This window comes from Lolium perenne, chromosome 3 (assembly GCF_019359855.2).
Source record: "Lolium perenne isolate Kyuss_39 chromosome 3, Kyuss_2.0, whole genome shotgun sequence".
Lineage (NCBI taxonomy): Eukaryota > Viridiplantae > Streptophyta > Magnoliopsida > Poales > Poaceae > Lolium > Lolium perenne.
Window position 1 is genome coordinate 3,474,550 of NC_067246.2, and position 18,916 is coordinate 3,493,465.

General features: G+C 40.7%; 1 long non-coding RNA gene across 1 annotated transcript; it reads left to right on the plus strand.

Moving 5' to 3' along the window:
• The first annotated feature begins 4,739 nt into the window (after positions 1–4,739).
• Positions 4,740–9,510, plus strand: LOC127340632 (uncharacterized). The gene is made up of 3 exons (XR_007874616.2): positions 4,740–4,956; positions 7,977–8,357; positions 9,111–9,510. It is a non-coding gene; the product is annotated as an uncharacterized lncRNA (long non-coding RNA).
• Positions 9,511–18,916: the final 9,406 nt, after the last annotated feature.

Here is an 18,916-nt window from a genome sequence, read left to right on the forward strand (position 1 = left end):
TCATATTGAGCCTGTATAATACCATAAGAAAAGATAGGCATAATTGGTATGGTTTCTTGCTTTATATCATCCTAAATGAAGCTGTGATTTCTGATTATAAAGCAAAAGTTCCTAGGTGGATGCAGATATAAGATTTATAAGCCAATGTAATTCAGTGCAAGTTACTTGTATACCTTTGCAAGTTACTGATATAGTTTTTAACATTCACTGGGAAACTGATTTTCTCTTGTTTTTTTTGTACTTATTTCATTGCTAGTTTCTAAACTATTTGGTCTTAGCTTTTCCTGTATGCTTTTATAGTCACAAATGTATTCTACGTTGCAGTCTTGATACTCCTGTTACAGGGAAGTGCATGTGGTTCGATCAACTATTGGTGTCTTGGTGAGGCTACTATTGTAGAGATCATGACTGCTCTCTTCACACTCAAGAGTTTGTACACGCGAAGATTATATCTAGGGAAACTAGGGAATACGTGTCAAAACAATTTTGGTCAAGAAATCGATTGATGATTTGGTGAAGTACATTGGCCCAGTTTATTACTTTCTTCCAATTTATGATCCCTTCATTATGAATTATTTCCTTTGCCTGCAATAATTGATTTATTAATACTCTACTGGTTCCTTTATACTACTCTAACTTAGCAATTATCTAAATATTGTGATAGAGTTCATGTTCAGAGTCTTGTTATATTAAGAAAAAAAAAACAATGTAGTTTACACAAATCAGAATTCTCAATTTACGTTCGTGTGTATTTTATATGTCTATCTTCTGGGTAGTCTCACAAGAAAATAAGTACTCAACCAATATGTTGGGTTGATGATTTGTTCTTACTTCGAACAGAAATAAGGTTGTTATATGTTCTTACTGTAGTACTCAGGCAAGAAAGTGGATACTCAGACCAATATGTGACCAAAACAACTCCAGACAATTTAGTGTTGTAAAATTATCTACTGGCATGTGTCGTTGTTACGAGGAGATAAACATGTGGCTTCAATTCTGACCCTGGTTTAGCCTTTGCGCCGGTTTATAGCAAGTAAAGACATAAAATCAACAAAAATATAGATTTAGGCACGGAAATAAATTAATTGTTAAATTACCATCGTATATGTTAGCATCTATTGGCATATTAATACGCTTACGTTTGTTCTGATTTAGGCGTTTCTTGCTCTGGAAACACATGGTTAGTAGTTCATATACTGATTCTGCCATTTGCGCGATAGCGCAACGGGTCATCTAGTATCTAGAAGGCTTCTTCATCTTTCTTCCACTGAGTTGCGCCTCCCAGACGAATCCCGATGGGAGTCCATTTTGGCCAACAGACGCCTCCCAGACGAGAGCGACCTCGCATCAGCGGTGTGATTTATCTGCTTTCTGCTCAATCTCTCATCGTTTCCATGGTCTTGAAAAGATGTAACCCTAAACTCTCTCTCTTTCTCTTTTTTCTGCGAGCACGCCCTTGGCGCTGTTTCTGGTGCTTTGTTCAGAAAGCACTGGTCGAAGTCGACCTCTATAACGGATTTCTCCCGCGTATCTGCAGGTGAGTCGATTTTTTTTTGTTTGCTTTTACACTACCGTGGTATAGTAATCCCGGGAAATATTTTGTAAATGAGTACAAGATGCAGAGGGTTTATTGTAAAACATCGTGTCTGTGCCCTCGTTTCCACCCTACCCCCTGTGGTTTTCTCCTCTTCCATAAAGTTCCATCCATACAGTCGAGGTACCCTCACACTCCGTTCTGTTCTTACTCCCCTGCCGACCGTTCGCCATTACTCACCGCAAAGCTTCCTCCCAGCTGCTCACCCAAACGCTCCAATATGGCCTTCTCCAATACTATCGAGAAACCTTCTTGATAGCTGTTCCACTGAGTTGACGGTCGAGCAACGCAGGAGTTCTTCGGCGAGTGCCGCACCGCTGCCCCAACTCCATTTTGCCAAGAGACGACTCCCAGACGAGCGCGGCCTCGCATCACCGGTGACTGATCTTCAACAGATTTCTGAATCAAGCTCACCTCTGGACCGGTGAGCGCTTTTCAGCAGCTTTCTGGGGCGAGCCTTCATCCCCGGCTCTGTTCTTTTTATTATTATGCAAATGGAAAGAAATCCTCTACTTGGGCTCTGTTCTTTTGCTTTCTTCAGTGAGCACTCCTCCGGTGCTCCCACAGATTTGGTGGGAAGCCGATCATTTGTTTGCATTCGCAAGTTTTTCAGTTCTGTTCGTTTGTCTTTGTTGGTCTTTGATGCACTCTGAATCTCTCATCTGTTTTGCTGGTTTCTTATGCGCTCAGCGTATGCCATTGTCTGAATACGTGAAGCTGACTGCCACAATAAGGAGAAACTTAAACTAAACAACTAAAGAGAAACTAGGATTTAGATTTTAGACCGTTATCAATATGGTTATTTTTTTGAAACATTGGACTGCTATCAATATGGTTGTAGATAGTTAGGATAATTTCCGCACTGAATCCAACTCCTAACCCGTTTTAAGTTATCCATATGAGATTTTAATGAATCCGGTAATAATGATATTCGAATCCGAAGTGGCGGAATCCAGTAATAATGATATGAGAATCTGAAGTGGCGCCCCTTGTAGGCTGGCCATAGTGGTAAGTATCATGTTGTAGTATCATGTATATGATACTTGTGTATGGTACTATCTCTATAGTGGTTAGTATTATGAAGTAGTATCATAGTTATGCCATATTTATTACTTTTTAGAATCTCAATGCAAATGTGTGCACAAGTTTTGTTTGGCATTAACTTTTCTCGTGACATGCGCTATGATACAGTATCTACCTATGTTACTCTAATCTCCTGTCTCCTCCTTAATTAGCTGCCACATCAGCATTTTTGTGGGACCAATGTGTATGATACTAGCTATGATACTAGCACTATGGCTAGCCTTTTATGGTATAGCAAATAGCACGTGGATAATCCGAATATTTTAAACATGATAATTCGATTTGTGAGTTAAAAGCCAAAGCTAATCTCACCGAGTTGGTAGCCAGTGAGATACGCAATTCATTTGGTGAGCATGTCAGGCTTTAGATTTTTACCACCGATAGACTAATGGTTAATACACCCTCCATTTCTATAAAACATGTCTTAACTTTGTTTAAATTCGGATGTATTTAGACACTATTTAGTGACTAGATACACTTAAATTTGGACAAAGTTAAGACAAGTTTTATGGAAGATGGAGTATGTTTATTTTATATTATACCAACTTGTCAATGCTCGGGTTTAGCTCAAGGTATATCTTTATTCACTTAATTAAATGACTCATGCAAGATTAAATCCTCCTCTGGTTTTGTTAGAACTATGATTATCTGCCCATGACAGTATCTATCTCACTATTTTTGTTTCCTGTCTGAGTTCGTGCCATTTCCAATTTGAAGCTACGGTCTGGTATGAATCTGCAACCGGCTAATATCTACTCTGATCCGAACCCGACAAGAAAAATATGGTACAAGTGAAATCAGATATGGTCCGATCCGTTTAGACCCCTAGTTATGAAAGCATGTTATTTAACAATATATTTGATTTATTTTGGGTTATATTCGGGTCTTTGGGAAGAAAATGTTAGGCCGAGCCAGGCCCGAATTTTGGGCTTTCTGGTCATGGCGGGCTGTCTATTGTTATATAACATTATTATCCGGTTACGTGCGACAGCCCAAAAAATCCGGTTAAGTGCGCGATGGGGGGTTTTCTACTTTTACCAAGGGAGGAAAGATTACCTCAACGCTTTTTGAGAAAAGAAAGGAACATTTATACATCCATCCAAAAATAAATATCTCACTTTTGTCCAGATACAGATGTATCTAGATGCATTTTAGCTATAGATACATCCGTATCTAAAAAAAAGTTGAGACACTTATTTTTAGACGGAGTGAGTAGTACTCCATGGCTGTAAAGAAACTGCGCATCGGATGCCCTTTGCGAGCATGGACCCTATGCTATTTTCAATTTTACCATGGGAAAGGTCCCAAAACACCTCGAATCTACAAATTGGACAGGAAAAAGAAAAGAGGGAAATAACAGGCTGGGATGGGAACAGCTCATGGGATGAGTGGCTATCTTTAACGCGCGAAGATGTGGTCTGGCGTGTGGCACGTCGATGCCGACATGATGGAATTTTTGGCAAAAAGGACCACCCTCCCCAATTCATTGACAAAAAGAACCACCTGTGAGTAGAATTGACAAAAAGGACCACCTCCTGTGTGGCGGCACAGCTCCCAGGCGACACGTGTCGCCTGCCGCCACAGCTGGAGGCGGCAGGACCTGCCGCCGTTGCCCGTGGCGGCATGTCCACATTATCTTGATCTATGAATAGTAGCCCATTTTGAATTTTTTTTAAAACATCTCAAAAAATTCGAAAAAATACCTACATGTAGCTAACTCTATGCACTACAACCCTGCAAAAAATCACTGTAAAATACGTTGTATTTTAGGCTCAGCAAAAAAGACAAATTTAACAAATTTTGTAGCTAACGTGCACTGTTCATCGATCAGGACGCTATTCATTGATTACGGTGGACATGCCGCCACATGCAACGGCGGCAGGTCCTGCCGCCTCCGGCTGTGGCGGCAGGCGAGGGGGCTCTGCCGCCACACATGAGGTGGTCTTTTTTGTCAATTCTACTCATAGGTGGTCCTTTTTGTCAATGAATTGGAGAGGATGGTCCTTTTTGACAAAAATTCGAGGGGCACGTTAATCAACCTCCTCCACATGGCCATGGCATGGGTCACGGACGAGGACGACACATCCACCGAATACCATTATCGCACCTCATGGGCCACTCAGACGCAAAGCACATCCACCAGCTATTGTCCAGCACTCACAGACCACCATCTTTCCAACCTATCCCATGTATCCTCCATCGCCCTGTGGGCTGTGGCGCAGCCATGAAGAGCACTATAGCATGCAAGCAGCGGCCAAAGGAACAGGACCGCCGCCCAGGTACCAGTCTTCCACTGCACTTTCCTTTCAAATTTACATTGAGTCTTTGTCTTCGCGCTCTAGATTTGACTATCAATTTTGCCATAATTCTATGAGAAATTAGATGAACTCATAAATACATAATTTTAGTTTCAGCATTTTGTTTTGAGAAAGAGTCCTTGTCATCTCCATATTGGTCTACCTCAGTGACCACATGAGGTCTTATATCAGGTGATATGATGGTATAATGCATCTATAGCGGTGGATCTACAAAAACGGTATACGTCTGTCTAGATTTACAAGATTCGTGTGGGTGAGGTAGTACTGCACTTTGTCTATGTTTATATAGGGCACACGTATTGTATCAAATTTGGCCATCAATTTGAACGGACAACTTATGACATGTGTTAAAAATATATTTAACAATTGCGCAAGTGCATGTTGCCGCACCTTAATCAAGAAGACGCAGTGCTTACCTTGAAATGAAACAAAAACAGAGGATCTGTATGGATTTCCTATTACATCTAACTATGCAAACTGTTTGTTTACTTGAAATGGCCATTGATTTTGTTATAAATGCAATTCTATGTTGACTGCATGTTTTGGACAGCCAACGTCAGGCAGAATGACAATGAACACAACTAATCAGCACAAGGTAACTAAGCTTGCATGGGTAAAGTCAAAAAGCAGAGAAATGGGTACCAGCTGCTCCCTCAGTTGACATACCGAGTGACGTACTATTTAGAAGCATGAATTATTTCATCACTAAACTATACAGAGATCTAGCAGTTTCTCAAAACCAATACAATACAACAAACAAGATCAATAATAATACGATAATGTGAAGTGTGGGCGAAAGCAGCCTCGTAAAGAGAGTATGAAATTCTGCAGCGACACATAATGCTTGCTCTGTTTTCTTCTCTGGAATCCTGCAACGACGCAAGTGCCTGGGAATCGGTCTCAGTGTTTACATGATTCAAGCTTGGGCTCTTGGCAATGGTTCACTCCATCTTGAAAAGGGCCAAGGGCTTCAGCTGAACCCCTCTATCTAAGGTTAACACGTTCAGCTAGGGTTTCAGGTTTGCAAAATGTATCACTATTCCAGGTTCAGGTTCAGGCCTTGTGAAGCTTTGGTTGCTATGAGAGTCGGCAGATTGGCTTGAATTGACTTTGTATGAAGTTCAGATTCAGGTTCATTTGTATGAAGTTGAAGTCATGATGCCGCAAGTGTATGGATTTCGTACCTTGTATGCTCCGGGTTTTGTCCTGCAGCGTGTATGCATATTTCGTCAGAAAATATTTAGTTGGCAGTGTAAATTCTTATACATATATAAATAAACAACTAACCTGTTGCATAAATCAACGAAAAAAAGCCTCGACGTCTATGTCCTCTAGCAGTTTTAGATCATTCAGCGCCACCTGGAAACTATGAAGAACCAAGGGCAGTGCAGCCTCCATCATCTCTGCCAGCTGTGCTTGGTTATACCTTAGCTGCATTGTTGAATCCCGTGCATGCTCCCAAGGATGGCTGTAGGTGTTCCTCGTATATCGCAGGACCTCCTTTGCAGCATTGGGGCCTACTGGGTTATACGTACTTCCCTTGTAATACATTTTCAGGTATTGGTTTTCCTGGATGCGTCTGTCCCAGTATTGGGGGAACAACAACTTTTTCATCACATGTCTATAAATATTGGAATTACGCCGATGCTAAACAAGGTTGTTCCAAGGATAATACAAACGGAGAAAAAGTTCCTTTTTGTCAAGGGGCCGAACCAGCGAGCAATGGCGCTGAATTAGGTAGGGAGGCTGTGTCCTTTCGTTCTCATTAGGCAGAGGAGTTCTTGGAAATCAGGCGGCAAGGATGACACTCCTTTGAAAATTATTACTCTGAATATCGCCCCAAGACTTTTGTAATTGTTCGCTGCTAGATTGGCGTTGTAACTTGTTCGGGATTCTCCATGCAGACGAGGTATTCTGGAGACTTCCTCCACGAAAATATTGCGAGCTTTTAAAATGGATAGGGACTGATTATTAGTTGTAAGATCTTGCATCAGCTTTAGCAAAAGACGCAACAGCTGTTGGACTTCATCAGTTAGAACAAGCCAACGCTTATTTGATCCTGGAGGTGATGCAGTCCTTGTTTTGGGAATCCTGGTGACATATTCAGACAGTGGAACACTCATAGTCACTGATTGAGAATATATGTTTCCTGGAAAGATATGAAATTCAGAGTATATCAAAGACCAACAAAACAGATGAGAAATTCAGAATGCATCGAAGACCACGAAAACGAACAAATACAACTGTTGCTAATTAATACACATTGGTATCTTTCTAAAAAGACATGGAAAAAAGCTTCCTCTTCGCGGGAGAGCTGAACCTGAACCTGCCTTTCGTGGGCTTCTTGCAATGGAGCAGCGAGTAACCTCCTGTTATTCGATAAAAAAAATCTACACATTGCAATATTACAGAGATTGAAGCAGAACTAATCTCCGTTTTTGCGGTGTGAAATTGCTTCGCAAGCGTGGATGAGGTCTCAGGTTAACGTGAGGTTGGCATACAAGTATAGAACTAGTGCAAAACAGATGGTAAACTTATTAGTAGATGGAAATAGTTGGTTGCTTTGATCTCTGAAACTCATCTTTCTGGAGATCAGGACAGAATTCTTTGGAAAATAAATTCTTCTGAGTTATATGATGTGCAATCTTTATGTGCTGTCGTGAATTTCAGGGGTTTTCAAAAGTTATATATACCTCCCAGAGTTCGTGTCTTCTTGTGGCTGTTAAGTCATCATAAGCTTCTTACTAGAGACAATTTAAACAAAAGACAATCTTTAACTAATGTTGAGTGCTTGTTCTGTGCTGAAAAAGAGACCATTTTCCACATGTTTTCTGAATGTGCTGTTACCAAACACTGCTTGAATGAAATACCTGATTTCTTCAATTGTGATATGGGAGTTAAGTTTGAACAGCAAGCTGGTAAATTCTTCAGCAATAAGAAATTTTTTGTGATCAATATTTTTTGGCTACTGTCTTGGACAGGTTACTTGGATGGCTGGAAGCGAGGACCCGGATGGTCTAGTAGATTGGAACATAAGGAAAATGAAGCAATCCGTGTGCTATTTCTACACTATGGAACGCAATTGTATATTTGTTGCTAATAATCTAAATCATAACATATATCACTGGCCAATATCTATGAAAATCTCGGACAGGAAAGGTAAATTTGGTGCTTACAAGCTGGATTTGGTACGACATATGATAGAGTAGATTGGAATTATCTGGAAGGAATTCTTGAAAAGCTGGGCTTTGCTAGACAGTGGATTAAATGGGCGATGACTTGTGTTAAGACTGTCAAATACTCAGTTCGTTTGAATGAAGATGTTCTGCAAAGTTTTGCTCCTTCAAGAGGCACGCGTCAAGGTTATCCTCTATGTCCATATCTCTTCTTTTTGTGGCTGATGGCCTCTCTAGGCTTCTGCAAGATGAGATTGATAAAGGACAGATCAGAGAGTTGAAAGTCTGTATATCACATCTGCTGTTTGTAGACGACAGTCTCTTGTTCTTTGAAGCTAATGTGGACCAGGCAAACAAAGTTAAAGTGCTCCTTAACAAATATGAGAAAGCAACAGGACAGTTGTTAACCCCTAGAAAATGCTCACTCGTATTAGGGAATAAGTGCACGGTGGAAAAGGGAAATGATGTAGCCTCAATCCTGCAAATCCAAATATTAGGTTTTGAGGAAAAATATCTTTCTGTAGGTCAGGAAAGAATTCTTTGGAAAATGAATTCTTCTGGGTTACATCATGTGCAATCTTTATATGCTGTTGTGAATTTCAGGGATTTTCAATAGGTGCATATCCCGGCTCTGTGGAAGTTATATATACCTCCCAGAGTTCGTGTCTTCTTGTGGCTGTTAAGTCATAATAAGCTTCTTACTAGAGATAATTTAAACAAGAGACAGTCTTTAGCTAATCTTGAGTGCTTGTTCTGTGCTGAAAAAGAGACCATATCGACATGTTTTTTTGAATGTGCTGTTGCCAAACACTGGTGGAATGAGCTATCTGATTTCTTTAAGTGTACCATGGGAGTTAACTTTGAACAGCTAGCCGGTAAATGGTTCAGCAATAATAAATTTATTGTGATAAATATTTGTTCGGCTGCTGTCTTGGACAGGTTACTTGGATGGCTGGAAGCAGGACCCGGATGGTCTAGTAAATTGGAACATAAGGAAGAAGCAGAAGCTGCTCCTGTTGACATCCTCTTCAGCCTAGGATGAATTCAGGAAAAGGTACGAAAAGAAGGCAAAAAAAGCAAATGAAAATAGAGTAAAAATCTTGGAAACCTATGATAGCTATTTCTGTTATGTTTTCTTCTGTAGCTACCTTAGTAGGATGGTTAAAATATGCTAGGAAATTGTGCGGCCGAAGGCCTGAAAATGATGCAATATGCTCTATAAACTGACACTGTTTCATTTTCAATGCAAAATGACGCGGTTTATTTGTAATGAGAATGTAGGACCTCTCGGCTCATAACTGAGATTGAAAATGAACCAATCTCTGTGCTATTTATACTCTTTGGAAATCAATTGTATATTTTTTCTAATAATCTAAACCATAACATACATCACTGGCGAATTTCTACAGAACCTGAAGTAGAGCCAGGTTTCAGGTTAACCTGATGTTTGTGTTGTGCTAATGGAGTGCTCAATTTGAAACAGGTGGAACAATTACAGCTAATAATATGATATATAACAGAAGAAACGACCATTACTAATTTACCATTCTTATTAAGGAACCACTGTCAGTGGCAGGTTAAGTATACACGGCGAGGTTCCTGTGCACAAAACAAAAAGTATACACAGCGAGGTTGGCATACAAGTACAACAGTAGTGCAAACTTGATGAGAAATTCAGATTGCATCAAAGACCCACAAAAACAAGCAAACATAACTGAAAAATATGAGAACAGAACATAGATATGTGAGTATGTCGTTGAGCAGCAGGTACCACCAAATTACTAATTACATAATTTGCTGCTAATTATCTAAAGCAACCTCTCGGGTGGATAACTGGAAACCAAATTGTGAACCGAGAGTTACTAATTTCTCATTACAGTGATTGAAACACAACCAAATCAATGTGCAATTTATAGACCAAGTATGGATTATTTATCAAAATCCTGGAGGATACAGTCCTTGTGGGAATCATGCTGACATAATTAGACAACGGAAAGAAATAATTAGACAATGGAACATTCATACTCACGTTCTACTGGTATCAGGTTAACCTGGTAATGGTGTTGTGCTACTGGAGTTCTCAATTAGAGACTGATGGAACAATTAAAGCTAATAATCTGATATATAACAGCGGAAACGTAACATCAATTGCTAATTTCTCAGTCTTAACCAGGATTCACTACTCACATTAAGCTACACATCAGTGTGCTGAAAATACAGCACGACTACGATGGCAAAATGGCGTTCTACTATACTCTATACAACAGTAGTGTAAAAGCAAACAATTTTCGACCCAAATCCACCAAAGAGCTCGCCCGGGAGGAGGCCGCAGAAAGCACCAGAACAGAGCTAAGGGGAGGCCATCAGATCCGTTGCCAGAAAAATAGGAGCAATGGCAACTTCTGCGGGATAAATCCACCAAAGAGCCCACCGGGCAGGGAGCGCTCGCTGCGAAAATCGCTCACCGACCAGGTGAGCATGAGGCAGAAAGCTGTTGAAGATCACTCACCGTTGATAAATATTTTTTTTATCGGATGTCCCCGAAGGGACACGTTTGGGTGTGTGAGCAAGCGTGCAGCAGGTTTAAGGTAACCCCATAGCTTTTCTATAAAACCCCTTCGATGATAAATATTTGCTAATAGGTTTTTTTTCGATGATGGGCAGACCTGGCCTCTCCATTTTTGGACGCAAGGCAGTAGGCACTGCTTTCATTGATAATAGGAGGAAAAAACACGCAGAGTGCAAAACTCTGAACTTACACCGAAAACAAAGCTATACACCGTGTGCTAGAACTCCCAGCAAACCTGGCCTCTCCATGGATAATAGGTTCTTGCCGGATAGGATCAATCGCAGAAACGAAACAGCCCATTTTTTCTACTAGTGGACCTTCTAACTGAATCACAAAGCTAAGAAGTCTCACCTTAGAGTTGATGGTCATCGGGAGGACGCTGTTCGGCTCAGTGACTGCGTTGTCAGCAGTCTGCAATGCACAGGTAAAGGAATTCCAAAGCTAATTAAGATGAAGGATTTGGATTTTGCAAGAAATATTTGTGCAAATTTCGTACATTTTCCGCAGAAATTTTTACCATACGAAACCTGTTGAACTTTGTCCTTTCACACGGCACCCCTAGGAACGGACCTGGCACCATTATCATTGAATGCCAACGGAACAACAGCAAAGAGTTCACAAGCATCCATGTGCGTGTCTAGAAAGTAAACTGGGCTAAACCCCTATGTTCAAAGAAGTGTGTTTTAAACTTTCTATTGAATATAATTATTTTGTTAAATTTGGCCTGAAATTCAGTTATCGATTTTCCTTCCAAGATTCAAAACGTGGTTCTTGCATTTCTCCGAGATTTTCACTGAAATTTTTATAAATTAACTAAATTTGCCCATGATTTTAAAGTTGAAAACCAAAATCTAAGGCCAAATCACGTCATACACCCTTCTAACTTAATCGACAACGTGTGTGTATGTATGTATGTGTGTATGTGTGTATATATATAGAGAGAGAGAAAGGGGATAAATACTTCATACTCCTAGGTGTAGTTACACCCATGTCCCATATACTACCATACGGAAGTATACGATACTTTATTGGTTTGAGTATGTTCATATAATATATCTAAGATACTTCATATCAAGTTACATCAAAAAAATACAAGTGGACCCATCGTTTGCACTATATATATGAAATACCTTCGTATTTATATGTAAAAGAGAAGTATGTGAAAAACTGTACATACTGCATAAAAAAGTAGTATCTAAACTACCAAAATAATCTTATATACTTCATATTACATGTACATACTCTCCATTACGATACATACTACCTAGATTGTGTGAAACACACATGGGTGTAACTACACCAGGGTGTAGTATGAATATATCATCATATATACATATATAGATATATATATATATACATATATATATTCCATTTGACAGATCAGCCAAGTCCATGGTCATGTCAAGAGAGAGGAGAGGGGGCGAGCCCGCAGGTAGGGTGGACAAATAAGTTTTTTTAGCGTAGGTGAAAAAACCTCGTTAAGGTGGAGAAACCCCGGTGGATCATATACGCTGACCAGGACGGCGCATACCGCGCGCCGCATACCCCGCGTGCGGTATGGGCCGGCCCAGTTAGGATCTATCGGGTTATTTTTTCTGTTTTTGTGTGTTTTTCCATTCCCGTTTCTTCTTTTTATTCTTTACTTTTACTTTTAAGATTCAAAAAATGTTTAAAACATGTTAATATTTTAAAATGCTCATATTTAAAATTTGTTCAATTTTCAAATTTTGTAAAATGTTCAAATTTTGGAAACCATGTTCATTTTCAAAAATTGTTCAATCAAAGAAAATGTTTAGATTTCAAAATTTTCTAATTTTGGAAAATCTTCATTTTTCAAAAATATTTAATCTCAAAAAATGTTCAAATTTTGAAAAAAAAAATTAAATGTCTAGATTTTTTAAATTTCCACTTTTTCCAAAAATGTTCAGATATTAAAAATAAATAAAAAAGAAACAGAATAGACTCAATAGGAAAAAATAAAACAAAAAACAAAAAACAGAAAAAATGGACCGGCCCAACATACCCACGTGGGGTGTGCGGCGGATGTACCCGTGGACCAGGTCGGTACATAGGACCGCCCAGAAACCCCTGGGCCATCCAAAAGTCCCACTTAAGAATCATAAGAGCTGGCCCAGCTAAGAATCATGAGAGCCAGACCAATTAATAAGGAAGAGTGATGTACGTGGGAAATCCAACTAGGCTTACGGGTGCATATGAACTCGTTGTGTGAAAATATATTTTAAAGTGTCAAAAAAATTTAAACTAAATTTTTGCATGTATATCTAGACATTATATGTTCGCACACAAGTTTTCAGGAAAAAATAATATTTTTTCTGTCTCGTGTAAAAAAGATAAATTTTGATGCTTCAACACGACTACGTACAGGACATTTTTTGTCCTTTTTATACATGCCACATAATATGTTGTTTTCTCATGAAAACTTGTGTATTAACATAGAATGTCAGGATGTACACCTGAAATTTTATTTCAGAATTTTTTGACATTTTTAAATTTATTTTTAAATTTGACACCTGAAATAGGTGCCTATGAGCCAAAACGCCACCTCCGCTGTACGTTCATAAACCTCTCCCTACCCAAGTTCATACAGGAAAGAACAAGTGTAAACATAGCGGCTCACAATTTCGCTAGAAATTCTGCTTCATTAGAACCAGGTTGGCATGTTTGGCTTGGGTTTTCCCCAGATCCTTTATTTGTACCGACCAACAAATTTTTCATTACAAATAAAGGAGGATCTTAAGCTAAAAATACATCTTGCTACCCTGGTGATTTCATTTCTCCACCCCCCCCCCCTCCCCCCCCCCCAAAAAAAACCTGGTGATATGATTTGACGCAAACAGAAATCCAAATGCAGGACACGTCCTACGCCATAGAGGGTACCTCACAACATATGGAGAGAGAGGTGGGCGGAAGGCGGGGAGCTACCGAGACGGTGAGACACGAGTTATCCAGCTTCAGATCTCGCAATGGTGGCGAGACCATACGTGCTGCTATAATTCACTATTAGGACAATAAGTGCGTGATTACAATGATGAGATTGGTTCTCTAAGATGCATGCCTCAAGGGCTTCCGGGATCCGGCTTAAAAAGGCGCCACGATCTAGGGTTTACATGGAAGAGTCCTACCCGGACACTACAAAGTCTATCTTAACATGGACTACTTCTTGTTGTGCATGTCAAGGATCGGCCTAATCTTCTCGCGTATGGATCCGGCTAGCTTCTCATGTGCTGGACTCTCCGTCTTGGTTATTCAGCAACTGGACCGTCTGGTAAGGCCATATGTCCAACCACCATCTATGTGCCACCCAAACTTGCCGGTATTAAACTATGTCGTGGGTATACCCATTTAACATATCCTAATAACCATATCCTAGTGAAAGCAGAACTCGAAATCACCTTCTTCTCAGAAGTGACGGCGAAGGCAGAGCCGTCGTGATCTTCTCTATGTTTTTTCTCCGTAAGACCGTAAAACTCCCTCGAGGCCTAGACCACCTTTTTTACCGGCTACTTCCTTTTATTTTCGCTTGTGACCTCCACGCCGGATTACACGTCATCCCGTAGCATTTTGTCCCGTAAGACTTTCCCGTCGAAATCGTTAGAAAAAGGCTAACCTTCGCGAAGGGAAGACAACTCGCTCCGAACGCGACAAGTGACGCGCAGTGGAGCCAAAAAATCCCTGGGAAGTGGTCTTCCTGCTCGCCACGTGTCGCAAGGAGAAGCAAGGTGGGGATAAGGGAGCAGAGAGAAGACAGGGGAGGCTGGGTTGTGTCAGCTTTTCCCTTTTTTTCTTAGATTCGTTTTTTCAAAATAAAATATCTTGAGAACCGTAAGTCCAAATTACGAACCGTTTCCACTTTTGAGACCCTCTCGTCGAGATCTGCAAAACTAGATCCCATGTTGATAGGTTTCGAGATATTTTTTTGGTACTTCCTATACTACTATGGTTGTACTCATGGTGTGTATCTAACTATACTCGTGCATGAACTGATAAGTACTTCTGTTTTGAATGTGTTTGGTGCATTTTTTCTCTTTACTCGTGTGCGCGACTGTACCTGTACTCGTTCGTGTGCGCGACTATACTTACTCGTGTGCGAGACTGTACCTATCTTATGTGGGCGACTGTATCTGTACTCGCTCGTGTACGCGGATGTACTTACTCGTGTGCGCGACTGTACCTATCTCGTGTCTTGTACTTGTACTTATCTCGCTCGTTTCTGTATTTGTACTTCTACTCGTGTGTCTGGCCATCTTTCGTGTGTGTGATTGTACTTGTACTCACCCGTGTGTTCAATTGTACTCGTGTGTTGTACGCAATTGTACTCGTGTGTTGTACGCAACTGTACTCGTGTGTTATACTTAACTGTATTCATATGTTGTATGCAACTTACTCGTACTTTGGTGAATTTATACGTATCTGTACTCGGCTAATGAGATGTATTGTGTACTTCGTATCTTTTATTCTTGTGTGTTTGACAAAAGAACCGATCGATGCTAGCTAGCTGAGCTCATGCTTCGATCGATTGGAGTTGGATAGCAGTAGCAGTACTTGTTGGTTGGTTGGCTTGCTCGCGCGGGTACTTGGCCGACCGCGACTAAGCTCGCACGCGTGTGGATGGGGCTCACGCATGGTCGGCTCACGTGGCCGCGCGGGCGTGACGCTGCCTATTTTTATCTGTACTCGTGTGGTTGGGAGTTCGCGTCACGGGGGATCTAACACGTGTCAATCATTCGGAATGCGCGGATCGGAGGTTTTTCTTCGCAAAGGTTGGTCTCTAAGTAGTGACACCCCTTTTCCGTTGGATTATTCGGTGGAGAAACCCCTGCGAGACCCAAAAGTCCCACTCGAAGGCATAGAGCAGGTCCAGCCAAGAATCACGAGAGCTGGCCCAGCTAATAAGGTAGAGACGCCGATCACAGTCAGAAATACTGTTCATAAAGGGCATTCCTATTCTCCGCCTACTGCGGGCGCGAGTACCGCTCCACCTGAAGGCGCTGGCAGCTGGGCTAGGCCCATTTATCTCTGGTGGTCTGGCTGTTTATTTCTGGCACGAGACTTCTTCTGGTTACCTTTAGCTACTGTTTCAGCGTGAAGGACTACAGGTTTTTTCCTGTCTTTTCTATCTGGTTCTGTTTGTCCTACTTTGGTTTTTTGGTTAGGTTTTTTGTTTGTATTTTTCGCTGGTCTTTTGTTTTGGTTTTCTCTCTTTCTAAATTCCTTTTATTTTTATTTTATCGGTTGTTTTCTTATTGTTTGCTCATAAACATCACCCTTAAGCAAGTGGTTCAGAAGGAAGTTACGGTCGCAGGTTATGTTGTTTGGAGCATTTGGAAGGAACGGAGCAGACGCATTTTCCAGGACAAGCAACTAACGGCGAAATCAGTAGCCGACTTAGCAAAAATGGAGGCGGCCATGTTCAGCCAGGTGCATGGGGTGTTTTGAGTTCTTTTCTGTATTTTCTCCTTTCTCTTTACTTGTTGAGTATGGGCAGCTTCTAGCTATTATTTTGTAAAGACAAATGTTGTTTTCCCCCTTCTTAAATGCAAAGGCAGATGTTGTGACCCGGCATACCACTGCATGGTGTAGTATGCAAGTCTGATATAACACCAATGAAACACCGTTCCACTAGTATTATATCGCTCAGAGTGGTACACCAGAAACATATGCGGGTCCAAGGTATGTCTATAGAGTTACAACATCGACTCTGTTACATAAGATCATCACAGCCTCCTACTTTACAATGAGGTAAATCTGCAAATAAACTCCAGAAGAACGACTCGTAGTCTAATCTATCACGAACTCTATTTGTAGAGTATTTGACTAGCTATAGAGACTATGAATAGATTCTAGCTAAGTAGGAGCTAGGTTTAGGAAGCTAGTTCCCTTCTAGGGCTAAACTAGGTTTTCTCCTTGTTGGATGTGGTATCTGACTCCTCTGACAGGGTCCTGTCTCGTGAAGTAGTTGTTGACTCCTCGGCCTTCGAGTTGCACTGTAGATCCTCCTTCGATGCTTCCATATCTAAGCAGGGGATTTAAGAGTGGGATGAGTACGAGCGTACTCAACAAGTTCATTATAGGAAAGAGGTGTTTAATGCACTAGCTACGGCATTAGACCAGAAAGTCTAATACCAATGCAAGTTTTCATAACCATTTCTTCAAAAGGTTGCTTTTATTCAAAAGAACTATGTCCGTCAGCCTTCACCGGTTTACTAGAACTTCATGGAGCTCCTTTCCGGCCGCGTTCGCAGTTCCATATCCGGAACGAGGAGTGACAGGTCACGGTTCTTTACACTCTGCAGAGGTGTGTTGCTTTACCCATAAGAGATCTTAACCTTGGTGCCAACCAAGCTGCAGGCTTGTCCACACTTCCTATGGTGTGAGGCCCGGTATAAGGTCTAGCCAATCATGTTCCTCCGCTACCTCGAACACCCACCCTTTGTTGCATGCGCCGACCCTGGGTCCACGTCGGTCCCATTATTCCTGTATATTTCAAGGTGGACCCCGACCACGACAACGATCTTTGGGCTCTACCATAAACTCCTACGACGGATGGTGCAACCCATCCTGGACCGCAATACCGTGGGGACTTAGGACTCCCCAGCCTCACCATCGTGCTCCGTCGGGCGACATGTGTCCAACGGACAATGCGGTGGGGAGTTAGGACTCCCCGGCCTCACCGGCTTGCCCCTTGGATTACAAGTGTACTACGGTAAAGCGCATCCGTTGATGAACGAGAGGTGGAAACACTTTTGACTACTCCGTCCCACTCCGGATCTTATGGTTAACACGGGTATTACGGCACAAGAATCACTGGCGACATTTGTTGTTTAATCCTAGATGGATATAAACCCGTGCAATGGAACCTCCACCATATCAACACAATCCATGGTTCCATTGCCCACCACATAGTCATATTCATAGTTATGAAAGTAGTGGTTTTGGTTTTTATGCAATAGTGATAACCATAGTACTTTGCAAGTAATTTGATAGAAATAATCAAATGACATGAGCAAGCGATGAACTTGCCTTTCTTGACTGCAAGATTATGCAGACAAGGTCTTCGATGCGCAATAACTCCAAATTCTGAAATAGCATCATCGTCCGGTAAGGACGATGTTTAAAAGATTGGCAAGGATGCAATAATGCATAAGTATGAGATGCAATCGTTCTAAGCGTGACCTAACCCCGATGATTTAGGATTTGTGAGTTGATATGATTGGTTTAGAGTGTGTTGCACTTTAAGAGTGATTCCACAAACAAGGTTCTTATTAGGGTTTTGGTTGCCTTAGAATCATAATCAAGTGGTATATTATAGCAGAGTAATCAACGTAGCACACAAGGAAAAGTAATTGGCATAATGTTAATATGTAAAGAACAATTGTTGGTTTAGGTACTATATGATATGGTTAATGATTACTTATCATATACTTCAAAAGAATAACTTTTGAAGAACATGTTCTTTAATAAAGAACAAGTATGATAATTAGGTTGGTGGGTTTCTATGGTTTACTATGATTCCAATTGGTTTCTGGAGTAAGTATTAGATGGATCCAAACAGGGTTGGATTCATTAATAACTAGGGCTTGTATGGATTGAGTTAATGCCTAGGCATCCTAAGCAATTCATTGTACATGGTTGTTGTCAAGGTGGGTTTATCTTGCTAGTGATAGCTAGCTAAGGTTGATAAGTCTCTTATAAGCAGGGTTGAGGATGATTCTCGATTTTCTTCAAAAGAATAACTTTTGAAGAACATACTTCTTAGGTAATAAGAAGTATTTCAATTATTGGTATGTATCTAGGGTTTCCTATTGGATTTACTAAGTAAGAAATGGTGGTTTCCTAAATAGGATGATTAATAATTATCTCACACTAATAGGGTTTAGTGGAGTATGATTGGGTAATGCAAGATACTGGGCATGGTTGCTATTAAGGTTCATCACCATGGTGTGATGCTAATTAAAGTTACTTAAGGATGATAATTCTAAGAATATGAGCTAGGGTTTGCACTTGGTTGACCCTATTTGATCAACTAGGTTTGATTAAGTTGAATATATGGAATGCTAATCTGTTAGTAATAGGGTTCCTATATTTTATGTGAACATGGTAAGTATTTAGCTGCTAATTATGGATCTATAACTACTAATGAAGTAACATGATCACA